This window comes from Lichenostomus cassidix, chromosome 1, assembly GCF_008360975.1.
Source record: "Lichenostomus cassidix isolate B80296 chromosome 1, HeHo_3.0, whole genome shotgun sequence".
Classification (NCBI taxonomy): domain Eukaryota; kingdom Metazoa; phylum Chordata; class Aves; order Passeriformes; family Meliphagidae; genus Lichenostomus; species Lichenostomus cassidix.
The window spans coordinates 9,713,336-9,737,275 of NC_139479.1; the positions used below are offsets into that span (position 1 = coordinate 9,713,336).

General features: G+C 37.3%; 1 protein-coding gene across 9 annotated transcripts in view; it reads left to right on the forward strand.

Moving 5' to 3' along the window:
* DMD (dystrophin) overlaps positions 1-23,940 on the forward strand; it is a 1,152,080-nt gene that overhangs the window by 591,615 nt on the left and 536,525 nt on the right. The window lies entirely within an intron of this gene.

A 23,940-nucleotide genomic window follows, 5' to 3' on the forward strand; every position in this document is an offset into this window, starting at 1 on the left:
ATATAGATATAATATTAAGGTATCTGCATTCAGCCCAAGTGATGTATTAAGTGTATTGTTATCTTCTCATAGTATGAGATATTTTCTTTAAGTAAAATCTGCAAGCAACTGACCAGTGCAAACCCAGGTGTTAAAATACTGAGGAAATATATTTTATTGAATATTGATTTCCAGAAACATTTAGATAGCTCAACCCATCTTTCATGGCCTCACCCTCTTACTTCAGAGGGGCCCAACCCTCTCATTCATCCCATGCCAATCTTTTATAGATTTCTCATTAACATTCCACTATAAATCCATGCTTATGTCTGAATCCCCTTGTGACTGTTCATTATACAACTATTTAACCTTCCAAAGTGTTCAAACTAAAAACAGAAGATAAAATAGGTGCATTTAGAACTTTTAAGAAAATGGTTTTATAGTCGTGACTGTCATGTCTATTTTAAGGAGTATCAAAATAGAATTATTGTGTCTGACTCTTTAATTTTAATTAGATATCCTAGGGAGCTCTTTAGGCTATTTATGCTTCCCTTCTCAGAGTTTCTTAGTTGTGGATTCCCAATTTGCATCTGTGGCACCAACAATGCTCTGCAAATGTGAAGTCATTGAAGATATGAGTCAAGTGACCTACCTTTAGCTGTCCAAGTTTAGTTATCTATTTTGCAGTACTTGTCTACATTCTTACTCAATTAAATACTGCCAGGCACTTCTATCACAGGTAACTGTTGCACTACATATAGTGGGTCCACTGACTCTTCAGGGAAACGAGACAAGATAAGACTAAAAACATTACTTTTAGATAGATAAAATTAGGGGAGATTAATCTTAAGGTAGAAAGTATAACAAAACAATACAGTTTAATTTATATCTAAATGTGTTGCTATATATCTCTTTCACTAAGCCAAGTCAGCATTTCTTCGTACTTGCTTTAACTCTGATAAAGTGAATGATAAAAATGAATGTTAGCTGGCTTTGTTTCAGTACAGGAAGAAAAGCAACTAGTGAAAGGCATAGGAATTTTAAGAGAAAGTGAGAAACAGTGGCTGTTCTATTACAAAAAATATCTGCTCACTTATTTCTGTTGAGGTTCTAAGTCTTGTTATTAGAATTACCCTTGGCTCAGGATTCAAGGTGAAAGTGAAAGCCAGAACAGATTAGTTCATCCCCAATGAGAGAAGAAAATTATTTCCTTTCTAATGTTAATCTCAAAATAACTACCATGCCTTAGTTACATGCAGGGTAGGGTTTTTTTCCTTGCTTTCTTTCACAGTGACTCAAATTGTGCATTTAGGTTTTGAAAAGGGCAGCTTATATTGCTTGACTCTTACAGCCAGCAGTAGCTGTTAATTTATTTCCATACCCTGCTTACTGTATAGAAATGCTCTCCATAGCAGTTGTTTTATAATCAAATTCTTGCAATAGATTTGCCATTTAATTTGCCCCCATAATATCTGACCATCAAGTTAATGTATTGATAAGTTTCATTGGTTGCTTAATTGCTTGCAAAGAAGTAGAAAATAATGTATAACAAGCAGGTATAACATAACATATAAGTGTTTTATTGTGAACAATCTAGATGGGGCTTTCTGTCAATGTTTATAATGTAAAGAAACCCAAAATATATATAAATATTTTTGTGGTCTAGTTTATAACTAAAAAAAATGAATTTATAGCAAAGCTGGAAAATATTTTTACCTTATATATGGTCTATATAAAATGTCTCTTTTATATAAGATCATCTTCTAAATGGAACAGCTAGAAGTGAAATCTAAAATTAGTTTTTAAACTTACATAGCAAACGTGAGGCAGGATAAGAAGTAACACTGTAGCTTTTGGGAAAAGAGCAATGTTTATTAAATCACTGTCATAGGGTAATTAAAGAGTTTAAACCAGAAAATTCTCGGTATGGGAACTGAAGGTGTCTGTATTGTAAAATGAGGTGAAGATAACTAATTCAGAATTTCTTTTAATAAGTAGAGGAGATAATCTTGCATGTGTTTGTGCTGTGAAAGTGTTTCAGATGAAAACGAATCTTGTATGTTTTTAAATCACCAACCCTCAAGCCTGACAATTAGCATAACTTAGCATAACTTTACTGTAAAATGCTCAGTGACGAAAATGCACTACATTCATACAGGAATTATTGTAGTGCCTTTTTCTGCTGTACAAACTAAAAGATTTTCATGAAATGTCTGGGAAATGTTACGGCTTAGTCATGAGTATGTGGGCTGTAGAACTGTGGGAATGCAAATATATATGAAGACAAATACAGGCAGAAGCAAATAGACTCTGAGCCATCTGGATATGAACTGTCTTGGTTCTTCATGTCAGATACAAAAAAAAAAAATGACGTGGTGGTCAGTGTCCTGAGCTATGAGACACAGCTGGAATGAAGGCTATGCTTGCTTTAGGGACAGTGCTATGTTAGTGCATCTCTGTAACTTCACAGATAGCCCTGATTTATAGCCAACCATCTCACAGCACAGGCAGAGCTCATTCATGCTTAGCTGCATCCATCCACGCAGATACAGCCTAAGAGAACTGCAGGATACCCTCAGGTCTGAAACTTGATTTGCAATGACTTCCATTACCTTCTGTAAGTGAGTACAAATAAGGTATACTTTCACTGTTGGTATTGAATCATTACACTGTGCCAGAATTTTTTAGCTGGATGAATATTTAGCTGGGTCAGCTGTGCACTGGATGAAGGATGACATTGTCCAACTGCCATGAGGTCCAATGCATATTGGATGAACTAAGGTGAGATCCTTTGCAGAATTCCCTTGAAGCTTTTTAAGGAATTGCTGCTCTCTAGTTGCCATGGTGCAGTGTACACCTCCCTGTAAGTACCTCCCAGGAAAGCGTTTTTGACAGTAGAGGGAGCCTAATCTTTAACATCTGTAGCTAAAGTTGGAAGTTACAGTTTTCTGGTTTATACAACTTTCCTCACTGTTGTTTGTCAGCTCTGTACATATTGTTGCTATCATCTAATAAATACAATTTTCTCTTTCTTTCTCCCAGGCAGTTTGAAAGACACTTTTTTTCTTCTATTAAATGTATTACATAATCTTCTATTAAATGTATTAGATATACCCCTATGTGCCAAAGAGACAATGACACTCATTATGTTTGGAGTAGAAAGCATCAAGTTTTGTGTTAGTTATAGACCTTGCTACTTGCAGTTCTGAGATTACGAGATTCAGCCTTCTGTCTTGGTGACCTTCAGTAATTCAGTAGAGGTGTTCAGCTTTCAAGTTTTCATTTCTTTATGGGCAAGTCAGTGTTTGAGGTGATTTTGGTGAAAGCCAGTCAATATTTCTGGTGTGATTCAAAATATAATGGCAATTGAACTGACAAAAACTGTTTGCTTTGGCTAATTCTAATAGTTCTAGGTACACTGCAAATAAATAGAGTAATTTCTGCTCCCAAAAATTTTGACCTTTGAGATTAATTTAGCCTTATATTTATTTATTTTTATTTATCTGTGGAACAACAAGTATTGTTTAACATAAAAAAAAAGTTTTATTCTTAAATTGAAGCAGAGTATTGCAGGGATTATTTGTAAAAGTAAGCAAAATACTTGTTTTCTATTTACTGTCATTTTAAGGGGATGGTGGCATCCCGTCCTTAACAGGAAGGGATTACCCTAGATTTGTAAATACCATTGTCAAAAAGGAACAACAAAAGTCAGATGGGCCACAGAGACTTACAAAGTTTTATAACTAAATTATACACATTGGGGAAGTTTGTATAAGCTAGTCTGCTATAGTATAAATACACAGTGGATTTTGACTAAGGGGTGGGGTGAAAGAGAATAGAGAGAGAAATTTAAGAGAGGGGGAGAGAGAAAAAGTAAGCGAGAAAAGGAAAGAAAGTGAGAAAGAGAGAGAAAGAAAGAAAGAAAGAGATAAAGAGAGAAAGGGCAGCATGGATCCAGCTGACGAGGTGAGCACCACCCAGGTTTGTGGATGCACCTTTTGAGAACTTTTTCCCACCCTGGAGATAAGTTTCTTGCTTTCTGTGCAAATTACTTATCATGTGCAGTTTATTCTTCTAGACCTCTCTGAAAATGAGTCAGAGAGCTTGCAGGGAACTTAAGGAGTCTTGACTGGGGAATCAAAACTACTGGGATGGCCTTTGGCCAGCAGTCCATGTCCTCTTCTCGACCTCAATCCTGTACTTGCCCTGTACTGTGCTGTTCTTGTCTCCAGGAGCCAGAACAAGGACATTTGTCCCAGAAAAGTGCTGCCCTACCTCTGCCTGTCTCCTTCTCCAGCCACATGCTGTTCTTTCTCACAGTGTGTTCTCACCAACAGCCCTTGGTTGGCTCCACAGCCATTGCTGTTTTAGACACACACATTAACCCCTCCTGGGTTTCTGCAGGGGACTGTGCCATTGAGCCATCGCCAGTACTTCTTTCTGATGTGATATTCTTTGTTTCTTCCTGGTGTATATAATTTCCTTTTAGATTAGACTTTCACTTCTTGATATTTCAACTGATTGGTAATCATTTCAAGTGTCTAGTTGCTTTTCCAGTAAAAGAGGGATTAAATCTTAGCGTGAGGTTGAAAATGTTCTTTCAACAGTTACACTAAAATAAAGTGAGTGACAATTATTTTGCTGCTCTCCTCTATCATTAAGTCTGATATCACTCAGGAAAATTGGGTTTAGTAATAACTCCATTAAGACCTTGAGGCAATTCTCTATCTATTAGGGCAACATGAAGATAACATTTTAAGATTGTATAACCTCAGTTCTAGTCAGATTATCTGATTTATTCTTTCTGTCCACAAATTTTGTATGACAGCAAGAAAATTGAAAAGAGGTGGGGTGCCAAGGCTGAAAAACAATAAAGCAAAAAATACAATTCACATACGATTCCCATAGAATACAGAGCATACCTATATTTTGCATCTGTGTGTGCATTAACTGGATGGCTGGAATACAGTTGCCAATCAAAATGGAACTCAGGGACCCTCTGCTTGTCTTTTTGGAGTGTTAAAACAAGATGTTCTTCTTTCTCTCCAGCAGCCAGTTTTTCAAAATCCTATAACAGCACAATTACCTCTGAAACTTCCCTCTCAGATTTGGCTAAATTGGCTAAAGGCTAGAAGATTTGTTCTTGGAAATGAGTGATGGACAACATAATCACTGAAGTTTTATTTCCTTAAGTTTTATTTGCATAGCCTGTTAGTCATAAAAAATACACTAGTCCCTTTCAGCAACTTATCTCAGTGTGATTACACCTGGCTCCTTTATTTTCCCTTTGTCTTTGAGCTACTGGTCCAAGTGCTGTGTAAGATCTAGCTATGGTGATTTAGGATTTTCTTTTCCTTACTTAGTATCATAGAATCACAGAATAATTGAGGTTTCAAGGACCCTCAGGAACTCTCCCAGTCCAACATTCTGCACAAAACATGGTCAACACTAGTAGACCAGGCTACTTTAGCCAGACAAGTCTTAAAGACCTTCAACAACAAAGACTGACCAACCTCCTGGGAACCTGTTGCACAGCTTGTCCTCATCAGGACAGTCCTTTTCCTTATACCTAGTCTAAACCTCTGATTTCCTTTAATGCCTGTTTTTCATCTTCACACCATGCACCCCTGGGAAGAGCCTGACTGAGCCTCTTCAGTGACCTCCTCACAAAATAAGTGCCCCAGCCCCATGACTTGGTGGTGTTGTCTTGCTGAATTCACTCCAGTTCATTAAGGTCCTGTTTTGACCAGTCCAAAATTGGACACAGTGCTCTACATGTGGCCTAATGAGACCTGAGTGAGGAAGGGCAGTGTTTTCTCTCTGTCTGTTTTCTGAGCTGCTGCCACTGCAGCCCAGGATATACTTGGTTATTTTGGCTAACAAGGCACACTGCTGGCTCATGTCCCACTTGCTGCCCACAGAACCCCAGATCCTTTTTTGCAGAGCTGCTTCCCAGCCAATCAGTTTCCAAACCATGTTCTTGCAAGTGGTTCTTCTTTCACAGGTGCTAGACTTTGCATTTCTTGATGGAGTTAATGAGGTTTCTGTTGGCTTAACCCTATCTAGCTCTCTCTGAATGCTCTATGACTAAGGATGTTGACTTTTTCATCTTTGATTTTACCCTGATGGGTGATGAAGGATGTTAGATCAACCCTGTGGAGGAGTTGGGGATGTAGGCAGATGAAAAATTAGATATGAGCAGGCAACATGTACTTGCAGCCCAGAAAGCCAATGGCATCCCAGAAAGCCTTTGCTGTCTCAGTGTCCTGAGGTGCAGCCTGGTTGGTGAAAAGACTTGTAGGGGTTGAGTTCTGTGACATAATTCTCAACTTGCCCTTCATCTACTTCTAGAACTTCACCATCTTCAATCATGCCTATAGGCACAAAGGGCAGGGAGACCCTGCTGGTCCTTCTCCTTTCTTTGTAGGTTCATAATCTTTTTCAGACTTTATGCGGTTTTATTCTTATAGAACTCTGATTTTATACTCATGAAGAAAATACATAACACTTACTAGAATGGTAGGAGGTACAGCAAAGAGATCAGGACCTTCTGCTATAAGCATTCTTCTTTTAAGACATCTAAAATCTCATGCATTCATCAGTAAGATTTCCAGCAGTCTCTCTCTAGAACCTGCTTGATATAGACCTCTGGAATATGTTATTAATCAGAGGTTATTGTTCTGTGGTCCTGAGGTGTCTGTCCATCTTATCTAGCAAAGGACTTGGATTTCTTGAATTTTTAAAAGTTTAAAAAGTTTCAGAAAAGCAAAGACCTGCTTCTCAATAAACCAAAAACTGGAAATATAATTTCTAACGATGCAGATTTTCAGAAATGTCTTCTGAGTCTTATCCTTCATAATTTTGCTCACAGTGTTTCTTTCAAACATTCAAAGTCTTTATTGTCAGTTCTAGTTAATAAGAATCTAAAAGTGGTACTGTTTGATTTTCCCTTATCACTATTAAACAAAGAGCTTCATTCTACCACTTTTATTAGCTAATATTGTAAATATTATCAGCTATATCTGGCTGCAGAACTGTTTTTCTTAGCCATGAATTTGCCTTACTAATAGGCAAATTTGCCTTACTTATAGGTTGAATCCTCTGTGTGTGTATCTTTATGTGTGTAGTTGCATGCATGTACAAAATTGCTTTTAGTCACTCCATTCTAATTTTGCTCTCAGGTTGAGAGACATTGCTGTTGTATTTGGAACCATTTTGAGAAAGGAAAAGTAAAGGAACAATCTTTATAAGGCATATGGTGCAGATTTTATTGACAGATGCAGCACTTTATTCTGCAGAGCTGGAGGTTTAGTGGTTTTAGGTTAAAGCACCTATATGCATAGCTCTTGGGTACCATAAAGCTCAGCTCTCTGACTGGTTTTGCCAGCTTAGTCTCGAGGTATAGCATTCATCTTCCTGGGCCAAAGGAGCCTTTAGCTGATGCATCAGACACATTACTCATTTAGTTCAGATCAGATCTTTTGACACTGATGTTTCATACCACCCTAAGAAAGGAGGGGCTTTTGCTACTTCCTTGCCATGATGGGAGAGTTTTCTTTTTACCTATTCCCTTTCCTCTTTTTCAGTGATCATAACTACTTGAACTGAATTTTTGCCTTTTGTTCTGATGATATTATTTTGAGGGAGATACTCACACATACCCAGAAATACACACACGAGAACTCCCATGAATTCATCAGTGTATATCTCATGATAGTCTTATATCTTTTGACAATGAAATCATGTGGACTACTAAGTTACTTGGTAATGCAAAACTGAATTTTCTACAAACAAAATGAGAGAATACACCGAAGGAAAAAATAGGGTATCAATACTCGTATGTTTTTTCTGTTAGCACAGCTAAAGAAAGACAAAATATAAAGAAAATGTATCTGAGAATATTCTAAATATTTTTAAAACAGCCATAAAATCAATAATTTGTAGCATGTATTCCCTGTAGTAGAAATAAATGCCTCTTTTTCCATTCCCAGGGAAAATAAGAAAACCAACAATGTAATCTCAGTTTCAATGCATGATCAGAAGCAAGCACATTTTAAAGAATTCAGATTACTAGGATTTGTATATTTAATATTTATTCAGTAACTGTCTCAGATTTTGTCCATTATCTCAGAACTGTGTGCCAAAATCTAGGTTCTTTTAATGTTTTCAATATGATAAAATTATCACCTTGATCTTTTAAAAGGGTGTCTGAAAATAGGATGCTGACAAAAATAGTAAATCTCAACTTCCAGAATCATCATCGTGTTCTAAAGCAGTAACAAGTCTGAACTTGTTAACTCAGGAGATTAATAATTTAGGGACGCAGTCTGAAAAAAATGTGTAACTGTTTAAGTATTAATTTTTTGCGGAAATATCTATTAACATGCTTCAGTGTTAAATACAGACATTTTATGTTATTATAGCATCTAAAATGCAGTAATTGTGATTGTTTTCCAAGTGGAACTAAGGAATAATACAAGTCAAATTAATTTGCAGGTTTTAATGTGTAACAGAATTTTCTAAAAGTCATCAAGATAGTTGAATATTTTGGTTTTTCAAAGCCAGACGCTGCCCTTTTTTAAGGTTATGCATATTATGTCTTCTTAAATGGTAGGCATTCTGCAGTTAAATTTTGAAGTTGAGTTGTTGTAGGGCCACTCAGACACACTGCTTTCCCGTGATCCATGAGATTCTCTCCCGACTATGTCTGACAAAACCTTCAGAAGTGTTTCCTGGCTGTGTGGTTAGTGATGACATGCAAAGAAATCATAAGCAGTAATAGAAGCTGTCTTATGTATTAAACAGTTGCTAATTCTATATCTAGTACTATTAGCCTCTCATTTAGTTTCCTTTATGAATCTGGCTAAATCAACTCAAAACATCCTAAATATTTCTATTGTTTTCAGTTCATAAATAAGACAGGAAGAGCTGTGATATTCAGATGCTTTTTTCAGGTTAGATACAAACACTGATTTGTGAGAAAGTGAACCTTAAATTCCATCCTAACACTGTACCCACAAGAGCACCACTTCCCTCAAGTGCCACCTTTGTGAACATGAAGAGGGACTGAAGTGAGAAGCCATGACAGATCTTAGAAATAACAGAGATTTTGGAAATTATTTGCTTTTTTTAAAATGTGATTTTTTTTCCTGTTTTTTCTCCCTTTCTTCTCTCCCTGCTCTCCCCTGAGCACTGCACCCATGGGGCCAAGGCTGCCTAGCAGCTTTGCCATGCTCCCAGTGCTGTGCAGGACTGCCTAACAGGAAAAGTGTTTTTTCCATCTTTCCAGCATATCTTTTTCCTTTCTGCCAGGATGCAAAATGCCCTCTGACTAGCTGGAAACTGAGATGAAGCATAAATCTGGGGAATCCCTGAGTTGTTCTTTTCAGGTTTACAGACCTTCATGTACCACAAAAACATGGTACAGACACCGAGTGTTCAATGAATCTTTCCACCTGTTCAATGAATCTTTTCCTCTGGACTTTTTAAGGCTCTTCCATACTTTCTGAGTTATTTCTATTTTCCCATCTGATTTCAGTGTAGAAATGGTGGGATTATGAATTTGCCATCAAGGCTTTTATATCATGGAAAAAGTATTCCTGGTTTTCCTAAACAGATAAAAGATGGGCTAGCATCTTACAATGACTCTTAACTTTGAAAGTCAATGTGCTAATAAAATCAAATCAATAATATAATCAAGCAAGAAAATGAGGTTGAAAAACATAAATCTCCAGTAGAGATACCCCAGGCTCAAATATTTTAATTATGATTGCTTTAAGCATTTTTGGTTCTTTCCTTTTTCACTGCATACAACTGTGTACCTTGTCTATGTCTGTAGCATTTGACAACTCAGTAGATCAGTGAAAAATCAGAAGGCATGGAAATACTAACAGGATAATGCTGCATTTTCATATTGTCAGGGTGATTAATGACAAGCACTGTAGTTTGCCAGTAAAGGTAAAGCAGAAAATGTTACTGCCTTTCTGAACTGATACTCTTTAGTAGACACTGTGGGAGACTGCAAGCCCAGAAATAAATTCCTCTAATAACCATGAGTGTCTTTGTCCCTGCAGTGCACTAAACAGACCAACAATTCTCTTCACTATCTTTAAATCCTTGGCACAACAGCAATGCCAGTTCAAGTGCATTTCTTTTTTCCAATTTGGATGCACAATCCTTTGGTCAGTTCCCTAAGTCTTTCTACATCCCATAAAATGACATCATCTTCCACATACTGTAGGAGGAAAGAGCTTATTTCCAAGATGTCTGCATGGGAAGTATCCATGAAATATGGTGATCCTAGCAAACACTGAGCTGTTCATGATTGTTGTTTTGGCATCATTTCTCCAACCAGTTCTGAAAATGCAGTTGCATCTGTAAACAATACCTGTGTACTCTGTTCCTTTGTGAAAATGAGAGGGCAGTTATCCCTATCAGACAAAGAGAAAGGGATCTGTAGTTTGATGGTAAGTAAATGCAAGGGTTCTGTAACCACTTGCCTTCTGCCTCCTAACGCTGACTCTCTCATGGCACTGTAAGGCAGAAGCAGCTCCACTCCTTTGAGTGGATTTGCACTACTTTAAGAAAGGAAAAAGTAGAAATAGAGCATTAAAACTCATGACTACTGAAAGAGATAGAAATAATTTTGCAACAAGGTTTTGTTTCAGCTTAAGGTCAATGGGGCAATAGTGTACAAATATGCAATCATATATGAAAACATTTATAGAAAGAGCCTTGGCAGTCAGCTTTGAGTCTCCAAGTCAATTCCCACCTGGATTTGCTGTTTTTATTAAACCTCTTTTTCAGAGTTGTCATCTACTGCTATAGTCGATAGCAGCAGACGTTCCAGATGCTTAGTTTTTGAAATCAAGTCCATGACATTCACTGCAGGCAAGATGGAGCATCTTGCCTGGTGGAAGAAAAATAGGAACTAATCATAGTTACCATGTCCTTTACTTCACCAGCTCAGGTTACTTCAGTAACTGTTGCTGTTAACTCAATAGTCTAGTCATGATCCTCCAAAGTATCCTCTAAAGTATTAGTATTGCTCTAAAGCAGGGAAGATAGTGACATCATAAAATAGAAAGGTAGAATAGATAGCATTGAGAGTAGCTGCTAGAAATGTTGAAACAGTAATGTAGAACATGCTTGCCATGATCTGAACATTGCAGAACAGGTTAAGACAGAGCAGAAATTATAAATCAGCATTTATTTTCATTTAGGGACACCTCAGTGAATTGCCTTTGAGCTCTCCCTGAACTTAGAAGGAAAATAGGTGAGACTGAAGCTGAGAATGGAATTCTTGATTCAGCTTGCCTTTGGTGCTGGCATAGCTGCTAGCTCTTGGAGCGTGCTGTGTGTAGCCTTTTCACTCTCCAAGGTTCTGGTACAGACAGAGGAATTTAGGACACAGTTGAATTCTAAACTGTGTATGCTTCTACAGTCTTGAATATGGTATGTCCATGAATAGAGTAGGAGAAGATTGTATTGGAAAGAAAATAAAAAGATGTGTGAACAACCTGTAGCTTTCTAGGACTTAACATTATCTAAGATTTTTATAATGTATAAACTTACAACTTTGTTTAAAGTGCATGGAGTGACTATTAATTAATCACTTATTTCTGAACTGTCTGGTCACTAAACAGTGGATTACAGAGCACAAGTTTAAAAAAACCTACAGTTTTAACTCTCTAAGATATTCTCTCTCTTTTATTTGTAACTTCAAAACAATACTGTCTTTCACAGGACATCCAGATAGCTAGGCTCATTCTCTTCCTCCATTTTCATATTCTTTTTTTTTTTTAAATTTTATTTATTTATTTTTTTATGCTTTCATTATTATCCCCTGTGTAAATCCTGAGATGCAATCTGGGTTCCTTGCCAGTTAGGCTAAATGACAGCAGGTTGGTTGCTTAGCACTTTTGAAGGGTGCCAAGCTAAGATGCTCCAGATTCCTTACCTGTTTACAGTGAAGGAATAGCAATAGCTAATGGGGATAACTTTTTTATACTCTGCCTTGGTCCTAGGTAAAGAGAAGGATGGGTAAATAATGCACCACCATCCTGAATGCATAGTTATTTTAGACATTTTGTATTTCTAAAACTGCCCAGCATTATTCTTTCTGCTGCTGTCAGCAATGTTTGTAAAGGAGACTTTGTATACAAATTCAGCAAATCAGCTAGAGAGCTAAACCTCACCTCAAGGTTAACGACTGCTCAACCTAATTCTACGCATGCTAAAGGAGAGAGGGCCAAAGTGCAACTTCATATTCCCCAAACAAGTAGATGAGAATGAGGATCTAGTATAGTTTCAGGGCTCCTGAAATCAGCAGCCAAGATATGGAGCAGAGTGGCCTATTTCAGCTTACCCATGATAATCAGGAGCTCTTCATCCCCTACAACAAAAATCTACTGACCTCTTGTTTCTTATTTGTGACATTGTTAGTGCCAGAATTTGATAATGACATCCTTCTGAGTTTCAGGACTTGAAGCAGTGAGGTTGACTAACACCATATTTTCCTGTGGACTACATGCTCTGTGGATTTTTTGATGACAGTAGTAGAATCAGAGAGTATCTAATCCAACTTCTGACCCTGTGCTGGACACATCAAGAATCACAAGAACATAGCCCAAATGCTTCTTGAGCTCTGTCAGTCTTGGTGCTGTGACCACTTTCCCTGGGGAGCTGTTCCAGTGCTCAGCCACCCTTTGGATGGAAAACCTTTTCCTGATATCCAACCTAAACAACTTTCCCAAATATTCATCTGTTACCCTGTTACATAACCCCTGGTCCAGCTGACTGCCTGGAGATGGTGGAGCTACTGCAGCTGGGCTGTGTCTGTGTGAGCAGCAGAGGTGTGAGGCTGTGCAGTGCATGTACCCTGGAAGGGACCCAGCCAGCTCAGCCTTGACACAGCTAAACTGGTTCAATCTTGCACTCCATCTGCACAAATCTTTTGCAGTAGCACCTGACATGAGCACTGTTTGAGTAAAGAAAGGTAGATTTCTCCCCCAGAGTGACACACAGATTCTGAGTAGGAAGGCTGAATTTTAGTCCTGGGCTCTTGCTGCATCACCGTTTTTTTCACTTATTAGTAGAAAGCACAAGAAATCTTGGCTACAGTGATGTGATAATCCTTGAATTTGAACATTTTCCCTAGTCAGCATTTTTGTATTTGAAGTATCTTTTGAAATGTAAATTATGCACTGAAATCATCAGCGTATACCAGGCAGAGATTGAAAGATTGAAATAAAGCCTTTATATAAACAGCTAAACATTGCACATACACAGCTAAACTGTTCTATAGATGTGGCTTTTGAATTAAATTGCTATTAGAAAAAAAAAAGTACTTGAAGGTACATAGAAGATGCTAAGAAGATTTTAGTTCTGACAATGAAGAATTTAACAATTAGGATTAAATATAATGTTAAGGGATTGTCATTTTAATGCTCTTGATATTATAAGTAATACAAATGGTCTGTTGTGTGTGATTTCTACTAATGTGCAGCTCCTTCTGTCATCTGGTTTTCTACTGAGACATATTTATGGTAAGTAGAATAAATTAATTACAGAACCTTGTAATACAAGGATGTAATTCCATCTAGTAAAAACCCCTGAAGTGGAACCTTGAGATGTTTGCTATGTAAGGGAAGCAAAGCATAGGTAAGTAGACTTTGCTGCTGTGTCAAAGCCTTTCCCTGGGGGTAATGTCCAAAAACAAGAAAGAATATTTTATTCTTCAACAGCTTGTTTTACTGGGCTTTTTTTTTGGCTGGCAAGGAAATGAGTAGGATTCCTTCTACCTTTCATCTCCTTTCCTTTCTTTTGTGTGGGTATGTCTCCAAATGAGCAGCAGCATGTTTTCTTATGCACTAATTTCAAGCAAGCTAAACACCTGCTTGGCTTTTTTTAAATTAGTAGAGACATAAGTTTTGAATTTTAAACACATTTTTTAAAAAAATCTCAGTCTACTTATTTGACCTCGTATTTTTAAGGAAACAATGAAAGTAATATTTCTCTAAGAAATATAAGGAAGATCTTGGTGTGAGTGCAGTATTTTTATCTGTGTTTACAGAGCATGATGTGCTTAGTCAGCTATTTCTTTCTTCTACAGTTAAGCACCACTTTCGTAATAATTTCAGTCCATTCTGTACTGCAGAAGCCCCATTAGGATCAGTGCAGTTCTTTGCTGGTGCTGGAATGTTCCTGTGACAGTCACCAGATTCACCTGGGACTGCACAAGACATAATCAGAGCCCAGAGAACTAAAAAAATACCTTACCACAGCTTGATCTAAAACAACTGTTCTTCCCCAGTTAAACAACTTAGCATGTCTTTTCCCACAGTGATTTGGGATAAATTAGTTGAATGACAATGCTGTATTGATCCCCAGGAGCTGGCAGAGGGCTGGGAGCCTTTTTTAAACTACCCTAGGAGTTTTCTTTTTTAGAGAAACCAAGCTGACTGTCATTTGGTAAATGGAACTGTATAGCCCTCCCCCTTCCAGAAAGGGGAAGTTGCTTAAGCTTGAAGAGCTTCTTTTCTGTCATTACTTTATCCTCCAGGGACTATCGCTTTGTGTTTCCTAGTTACAGGAGGAAGGGGATAAAGTATCTGTGAAGAACCAATTGCAGAAGCATCCATCGCAGTTAGCTTGTTACTCTGGCAGGCAAGGAGGGATTTTCAAGACTTTCTTTAGTGCTGAAGACAAAGCACTGGGAATCTCAAATTCTTTTTGTGAAAATCTGAGTCAGTGCTTTTTTCTACTGATAAGTAAGTTTGTGCCATGGAACTGCAGTTCTGCAAACTCTAAGCAAAATATAATGACAATTTGAAATTATTTGTCCAAGGAAGTGTTAGGAACAGTAATGGTTCTCTTGCAACAGTGGAAGGTCATGGGCCATCGCTGGGATTTGAATGTCAGGTTTGTCTTTCAGGGAGACATTGCCATTTCTTTTTGGTTCCTGCCTAAACTGCCATTTCTCTTTAACTTATATATCTGGCATGCAGATCTGAAGAGTTGGAGGAAAAAATGTGTTGCTAGGCTGGAAATGTCTGAGATGCCAGCCACAAGGTGGGAAATATGATTATTAAAGGTGGGAAATCAAAGCCTCTTCAGTCCCTCTTGTAATTCCACACTTCTTGGTTGTACCTTATTGCTCTTAAGAGCATCTCATCTTTTTCCTGTGAAAACTGAGTTGTTCATTGTGCTAAATATTAATAGTCATAAAAATCATGCTTCCTTCTAGCAAAGAGGATCAGTATTGAAAGAAATAAATTTATATTATTCCAGCACAAACCTTGCCCCTTCTTCTCTTATGTGTTGCTCACTGCCTTCCTCCAGATTCTTTCCTGCTTCAATTTTTTTTTTCTGTAAATTTAATGAAACAGCAAATGTTGCCACAGCCCAAAGTATAGCTATTTATTTTGCTTTGAGGAAAAGTACAGACTTGCTTGGAAGATTTATTTCCAAATTCCAAACTCCTTGATTTTGTGGGCCAATTAAAAGATCCACATTAAATTCAACATAAGTCTGTGTTACATAACATTTAGAATTCTCATTGTGGATTCTGGACAATTTTCCTAGAAAGAGTTCTCAGGGTTTTTTTCTGACACAAAAAAAGCTACAGACCCCAGAGGCTGCAGTTGCAGAAAGAAATAGGCCAATTGTACATAATTCAAAAAATTTTCCTTGTCTTAGCTTCTCATAGTGCCTGATTAATGTTTTTGGAGTGACAAAGGCCCTAATACTCTTAGTGTTGTAAACACACCTATGAAGTCAGTATGTGCCAACTAACATGACCAGCTGTGCACACTTAAAAGATGGGCAGCTCTATCATGCTGCCCAACTCTTTGTGCTAATAAAGCACCCAAAGCTCTCCTCTATGATGTAATTTTAAAATGATTTATAGCTGTGAATTTTCATACCAAAGTGTGTCTCTCTAAAACATCAAAATATGAGTTACTGAAAATTCACTTAGTGGAATATGCAGCACAAATATTCTGTAGAGTTTTGTGCATCACTTTTTTTTTGGTTAGCTTATCTACAAAGAGGTAAAATATGCCTTATTAAATAGTTACACAGGTCACAGTAACAGTGGCAAAGAATGGACATTTTAATCAAGTCTGTTTTAAAATATCTGACAGGTCAATTAACAGGTATTAACTAAAAATATCTCTAGCTGGGACACTTAATAACTAAAAGTTAATTGTAACTGCTTTGAAATCTCATCTTTTTCTCTTCATAATTTGTTATGCCTGAAATCTAACTATAGTTCTTCAGGATCATAATTGCACATTGTTCTGAAAGAAAGTAAAAGTTATTGTACTTAAATCAGAGGAGAAGGGAACATGTTAATTATATTATTAAACAGAGATCTAATATCTCAATGTAAACTTAAAATGAATGAGTAAACAAACATAATGTTGTTATGAATAATTTAAACACACCTAATGTAAATACACATATATTCTACTAATTACTTTCTTTACTAGGAGTGAATGAAGATTGTTAAACTGAGCACATCAGTTTTAAATTAAGCTTATTTTTAAGTTCCATTTCGGATTTTTTATTCTGTGAATAGTTCTTACTGTCCAGTGGGACTGATATATGGACTATATAAAAGATCAGAGCCTCATAATATGTGTAGTTCTTTTCTCTGATAAGCAGGCTATATCTGTTCAGCGTCTATTGATTCTTGCTGTACTGCTGTATCCCCAAAGACTAGATTTTTGTTTAGCTTCTGTGTTCTAAAACAAAACAAAAAAAATGTTCTTTGAGGTAGGAGATAACTGAAGACAGAAACTGCATTAAACTTACCTCTTACAGTCTTAATCTGCATAACTTTAGAGTCTGTTTCAATTATATTTTGGTTTTTCCCTCTGGATTACTGAAGAATAGGATGTGCAGTGCAGTCTCTCCATTGCCCTGAAAGGTTTATGAAGGCCTTTGCAGCAGCTCCTCACCATGTCACATTGTACAAAGGCGGGCTCTAGCATCACCTCAGCAACAATTTCTTTGAATTAATAGCTTGATGCTTAATTTGAGCTACATTTACACTTACTTTATTCTTTGAGATGAGTTACGAACAGATAGGATGATGTGTTGGGGATTCCTTGCTAGACCCAGAATCACAGAATATCCTCAGCTGGAAGGGAGTCTCAAGGATCATCAAGTCCAACTCCTGGCCCTGCCCAAGACCATCCCCAGGAGCCACACCATGTGCCCAAGAGCATTGTCCAGGTGCTTCTTGAGCTCTCTCAGGCTTGCTGCTGTGACCACTGCCCTGGGGAGCTGTTCTGTGCCCAAACACCCTCTGGGGGAAGAACCTTTTCCTGATATCCAACCTAAACCTATACTAGACAGCCACAGTTTCTGCTTCTGAGAGTTACCTCCAGGACTCATAATTGTTTTCTGGAAGCTATTTCATCCAGTCATTAGAAACTTTTCTAATGGAGTTGGATCAATTGCTAGCATATAACGTGTTCTCTACTGCATCTTATTCAGACTAGAGATAATAACCTTCTGATACTGGCCCTTGTAGGCATCTGTACCTTGTTTCAACTTTCCATAATGCAATCATATGTGTTAGCCAAAATGTCTTGCTATTTATTCATCCAGTAAGAACTTCTAGCTTGGTAAGTTTTACCTGACAGTGTTTAAGGTATTTTTTTTTTTTTCCATAAGACATATAAAATACTCTGAACATTTATTTTTGAGAATTAGTGTGTATAATTAGCATGTATGGAGAATTTGGAGAATATATATATTTGTATATATACATGCTTTTTTATATATATACATAAATCCTTCATAAATGTCATTTAATTTTCTGAGGCTTTGGATGGTAATAGCTGCCATTCTTATGGTAACCTTTACCATTCAGCTCCTTTTCCACAAAATGCATTCTCTTTTTCCTGTTCATCCTGGACTTTGCAGATGCTTTTTTTCATTACAGTTAATCGTTATTCACAGAAGTCAAGGCAAAAAGCAAGCTTTCAAATGCCACTACTGTGAAAATACTTACTAATTTTAATGATACTGGAAAATACACTTTCTGAGTATAGTATACATTTTTGTTTGGTTTTGTATTGTACTAACAGGTATCAGAATTATTTAAGATGTTTTTGTTAAACACAGAAAAGATACTGTTAAGGTATTTTATCTAAACGGGCTCTTCATGACTTACAAATGTTTTCTCCTTGATAGCAGTATGATGCACACTCTCATCTAGCAATACAGTTTTCTCTGCTTTTCCATTCCTATAAGTTCTGTCAGTCATCAACATTTTAGTTTCAGAAAAACAGAGCTGTTTACTATATGCTACTCTTATAATGAGACCTAGTAACTGTTACTTGGACCTAGGTTTCCCATCTCATATAAATTTTCCAAATTAAATGGAAAAGGGGTTTTAAATGAAATTTTTTTGTAAACTTAAAAAAAAAACCCAAAAAATCAGAAAACAAACAAACCAAACAACAATCACTTACTAAAAAGTTTTTTAACTTATTGAAAAGCTGTAAAAGAAAAAAAATACCTAGTACAAATACAGGCATCAGTACTTTAAGAAGATAATGCTAAGTGCTCTGTTATTACTATGATTTTCAGCAAAACGAGGAAGTCTAATTTTCAAGTATATATATTTCTGGACACATGTACCACACCTTAAAGAGGATAAATAACATCTTTCTGGCCCAGGGAGTCAACAGCCAGCATTAACTGGTATCATCAGTTTTCTGCTATTCTTCCTTCTCTCAAGTCACCATTGTAGGGGGATTTCAAGATAGGCAGTGGAAACATAAAATTGAGCAGGGCAATTTTGGAGGATAAACCATGTTATTACTGGTTGAACTAAGAACTCTGTCATTGGAAATCATAGGATTTAAGCACTTTATAGTAATTACAGGGGAATACTGAGGGGACATCCTGTAATATATACTTTGCATTACACATACTTATGCTCTGTGCCACAAATTCACTGAAATGTTATTTATGAATTATGATGGTAATTTGAGGAATTTCTGAGAACTGGTTTCCACCAACTGGACATGATTTTCCAGCTCTCTATAATTCTGGGTCTTGCACCTCTCTCTGTGTCCAGGCTGTGGAAACTATCATTGATCCTTGTCCCACACTGGCCCTGAACTACAGCAGAACCTGGGAGCCAGAATGGGCTGCTGGATTTCTCTGGTATTGACTTAGAATCTGTCCATGAGCATTTGGTTTGGGTTGAGATCCCCTGCTCCCTTGTGCTCTGTCTCACACAGAAGAGTGCTCTGGATTTAGTTCTGATGAAGCCCAGGTGGAAGAGGCTCTCTCCAGGAGCTCATCCAGTGTGTTCCAGCAGTTCGTGGACACCTGGCTGGTGGGATGTGGTGTTACCTGGGCACTCCAGGCAGTCTGACACCCCTTGGCAGGACATGTGCTCTCCGTGCTGGCTGCTCCAGCTTCCAGCCACCACCCTGTAGTCACAGGAACTGGGATGTCGAAGGACAGTGGAAATGCTCGCCCAGTGTGTTGTGTAAAACAGCAGCACACAGGCCTTGTGAGGCTTCAGGCTCTGCAGAGCTCCAGAAGGGATGCTTGAGAGTGTCAGGGCACAGCAAGGCTGGGGTGAGGGGCTGCAAACAGGGACTTCTCCCAAAGTTCCCACCGTGCCTGAAGGTGGAGAGCAGAGCTGCCTCTGGCTGCAGTGAGCAAGGTGTGGTGTGGACAGGCTTACAGAGCAGCCCAGGTTGAGGTCTGAGTTTAAAAATGGCCCTGAAGCCCTGAGGAGAAACCCCAGATGGGGTTCCTCACAGTAATTTCTCACTAAAGCCCCATGACAGCTCATGCTGCTGTGTCACATCAGAGCTGGCCTTCAGCAGGTCAGAGCCCCTGGGGTGGGGGAAGGAGAAGAGCATCATCCTGACAGGCAGAAGTCACTGTGATTTTTCATTTATATTTAATTTTATCAGATGGATACCACCATAGGGTGGGTAATACTAACATGCTGGAGTGTCCTGGCTGGAAGTGTAGTGTACAATGTCACCCATTGTGAGGATGAGGATGAAATGTGTACAATACCCTTCACAGGCAGGCAGAAATACTAGTTTGGGTTTCCATGAAATGGAGCCATTGTTCTTTCTGTGTGAAATGTTTGACTTGGGGTTTCCTTATCATGGCAGCTTTTGATAGTTACTCTTGAGAAAGTTATGAAATTTGTAATTTTATTACCAATTGCATGGATATTTTTAATGTGTAAGAGAGTTGCAAAATATGCTACTCTGTCACCTAGGTTATGCTTAATGGAGTATTTCTCTAAGTTCTATAGGAAAAGTTGTTACCCACATTTAATCCAGCTGTCTAGGCAAAGTTCTCTAAAAGACATGATTGCATCTCCGTTCTGATGAAGTAAAACTTTGTAGGAAATAAGGAACTGGATTTTTGAAGTTCATATTCATAATAGCTTTATTTAGTGTAGAAAAAAGAATGTTTTATAACTTATATGGGGTGTTTCTATTTAAACTATTGATGCACAGCATCCATTAGAATCCAATGGACTTGCTGTGTAATTATTAATTGTCAATGGTTATTAAGTTCATTGCTCTCTCATGTATAATAAAAATGAATTTGTATATGCCTAAAAATCAACAATGACTGGCATGACCTTGCTTTTTCATAGCCAATTTAATTGTCATTTTCTTTCATATAGAGATGGAAACTGAATGGTATTATATCAGTAACTAGGGTGACAAAAATAATACAATCAATACAGTTCAAGATATCAAGATATTTATAATGTAATTATAATGTAGAATGTTTTTACTTTATGTAATGATGCAGAACCTACTTTCTGGGAAGGGGAGAAAAATTAAATTTTGAATTGATGGATGGCATTGCTGTGGTTGTTTTGGTTGCAGTTTATTTTTTATTTCTGACCATTTCATAGTTTATGGATGAAAGACAGGGGGAAAGGTGTGAATAGAATATGAATAGCTAAGTGTTGTCCCAAAATGGACCCAGAGCAAAACCTGAGCTTAAGATCTAGATGTAGCAGTGTCTAAAATGAGATAATCACTTTGAGTCCAAATGCAGAGAGGATATAGAAATTAAATATAAATTAAGAAATCACATGAATTCTGTGAAATCAAATGAAAACATCAAAACCTCTGAAAATGGGTTAGCTGTTTCTTTAAGCAATTTAATTGTAGAAGTTGCTAGACAAAAACAAGTTTTCTTGTTTTGTTATCTGTAAGAGTGGCCTTAAGTATTAAAGTTAATGCTCTCACATTCTAATACATAATTATTTATACTCCTTTGATGTTTTGCGTATTTTTACAAGGTGCTAATTGTGCTGAATCAAGCTGACAAAACTGCATAATTTGTGGGTTAATATTAGCATAATCCTACAGTACATTGTTTAGCAAGAGCGTAGAAATGAAGTTTATGGAAAATTTTTCCAATATGATGAATAAAGTACATGTCTTTTACAATAATAATTTCTATTACATAAGTCATGGCTTTTAGGAAAGTGTGTAAATAATGATGTTCTTTTTCTTGTGGGTCAATTGATTGTGATGTTTTGCTAAAACAGAATGTATCACAAAAGGGGGTTTCATAGTTTGTCAAGGAATGGTATCAAATATGAAGGAATTAATTGAAACACAGATGCAAAATTAAGATTTGGTTTGGAACAACAAACCAATAACCTTTTGTACATCTGACATTTGTGACTCTCCTGTTTTTAAAGGTTTTTCCTTTCAGCTTTGCATGCCTTCTTAAAAACACCAGTCTTGTGACATGGAACATCAAGTGCAATCCCATTAGATAGTTTAGAGTTCCACTGACAGTATATTCAAATAGGCATTTGTAAATATCTGAGCACTATCATGTGCAGTGCTACCAAACAATATAAAAGTTTACTTGTAGAAAGTCAGGTTCAAGGGTTTGGAAGAGTGATAAACTCTGAAGGAAGGAAAACACCAATATTTTATGACTTAGTTTAAACTATACTACGTTTTACCTCGGCAGTTGTCTTCAGTTGCTTTATTTTTCTTTCTTGCTCTCCAGAGGCAAAACAAATCCATTATGTACTAATATGATAAAATGAAATTGCTCCCACAAGCCACTGCTCAACATGGTCCCTGCTGGAGTACATACAGTCAGTACATACCTAAAAAAATCGGGCCACTGTGACAGTTGTTTTTCACTTATCAACCCAAACATACTCAAGGCAGAGGAACAGAGCTGCCTTATTGTGTCAGAGCTCATGTGCAATGCTCATGTGCTTTGCAATGTGTACAAGTCATACATTCTCATCCAGAACCTCATGCTTGGCTTCAGGGTGTCTGTTTGCACCTTGTTGTTGAGCATGTGCTGAGAAAAACAGAGAGGAGGACCTACCAGAAAGGAAATACTGGCCAGATATCCGACAGTCACCTACTAGCCACACTTTTTTGGCTTATGCCTGTCAGAGGGAAAGGGTTTGAGCAGATGAAGCTACAGATGATTGGCTGCACTGGGGTGTTTCAACTCAGTGACTTGTCTCTGATGGCAAACAAGGGTGGATCCCTAGGTAGGGGTAGATGTGGCCTTTAATGACACTTTCCTACCCTCCAGATTATTTGCTTGGGGATTCCTGAGGCAGACATATGCTTCCTGAGTTTTCACAGTCCTCAGAGTACTGCTCTCTTACGAATTTATTCTCCATTCTGCTGTGCCAAGGCTTCAGCAATTTAGCTGTTCAGCGCTGGTAGTTAATTAGCTTTCTCCTTTCGTGGGTTTTCAACTTAGCACTTCGTAACAGGATTGCACATGGTAAAACAAGAAACAAACAAAAGCCTTTTTGTTTTTAAAGTTTGAAAAGCTATTTGAAGTAGTCCTGTGCGTGAGCAGATGCAATACACAGATTCAGCAAGGGAGGCTCTCATTTAGGTATACTCAGGAGAGGTTTCCCATAGCTTCTCAGAGCAGGAAGCTGCTTGGTGATGTTCAAATGGCCCCACACCTGCCACTGAAGCAAAAATTACATTTTCTCTTATCATTTTAACTGTATTTAAGTATTTAATCACCACAAGAGCCTTGAATTTTTTGATTTTTGCTTGTTGATAAATTCTCTCTGTTTTTTCACTGATGTTTTATATTGGTTTATACTTAAACTGAGTGTAACGAGGTTTTTGTTTTGACTTGAGTAGTAAGCACTGGTATTTAAACCTTTAAGCTTTAAACATGCATATCTTGTTGGAACTTTTTTGTTTTTCTTCTCCTTACAACTCTTATTACCCAGAGCAGAGGAGGGAGGAGGAATGTAGAGTGATGGGAGATTCAATTTGCAAGTGCTGGAATGCAAATTCAATGATACTAATATCAACCCCTACTGAATTTTTTACATTTAAGATTCTGATAAGCTTCCTCGTGCTGAGAAGAGTAATTTCACTTTGTGAGGAACAGGAGGAAAGATGTTTTAATGTAGTATCCAAAATGAAAGATCATTCTGGACCAAAAGAAATGGAATTTTAATTTTATTCTCTAGGTGATTTTTTTTTTAAAGTAAGTTTTTCCTTGTAATTAAGAGTAAGGTAGTTTAAAAAAAAAGCCCTGTTATAATGTGGCCTTCAATTATGGTTTGAATCATTTTGAACAATAAAGTATGATAAGCATGATAAATGATCACAGTCATTTTAATAAATAAGTTAGATGAGTGACTGCAATTTTAAATCAGGTCAATAGCCTAATATAATTTCTTCTAAAAATGAAAAGTCATCAGTAAAATGGAAAAGATTATCTGTATTCCCTGATAGTAATGTCATTTTGTTTGCTGAATTAAACTCCTTAACATTCAAATAATCATATAGTTTGCCCACACAGAACCAGATTATCTCCTGGAGTAATAATTGAGCGTCTTTGTTTTTATCCTTTAAGTACACCCTAAAATCTATTATAATCCTGTAAAGGGGGATTATTAAACTAAACAACAGTAGC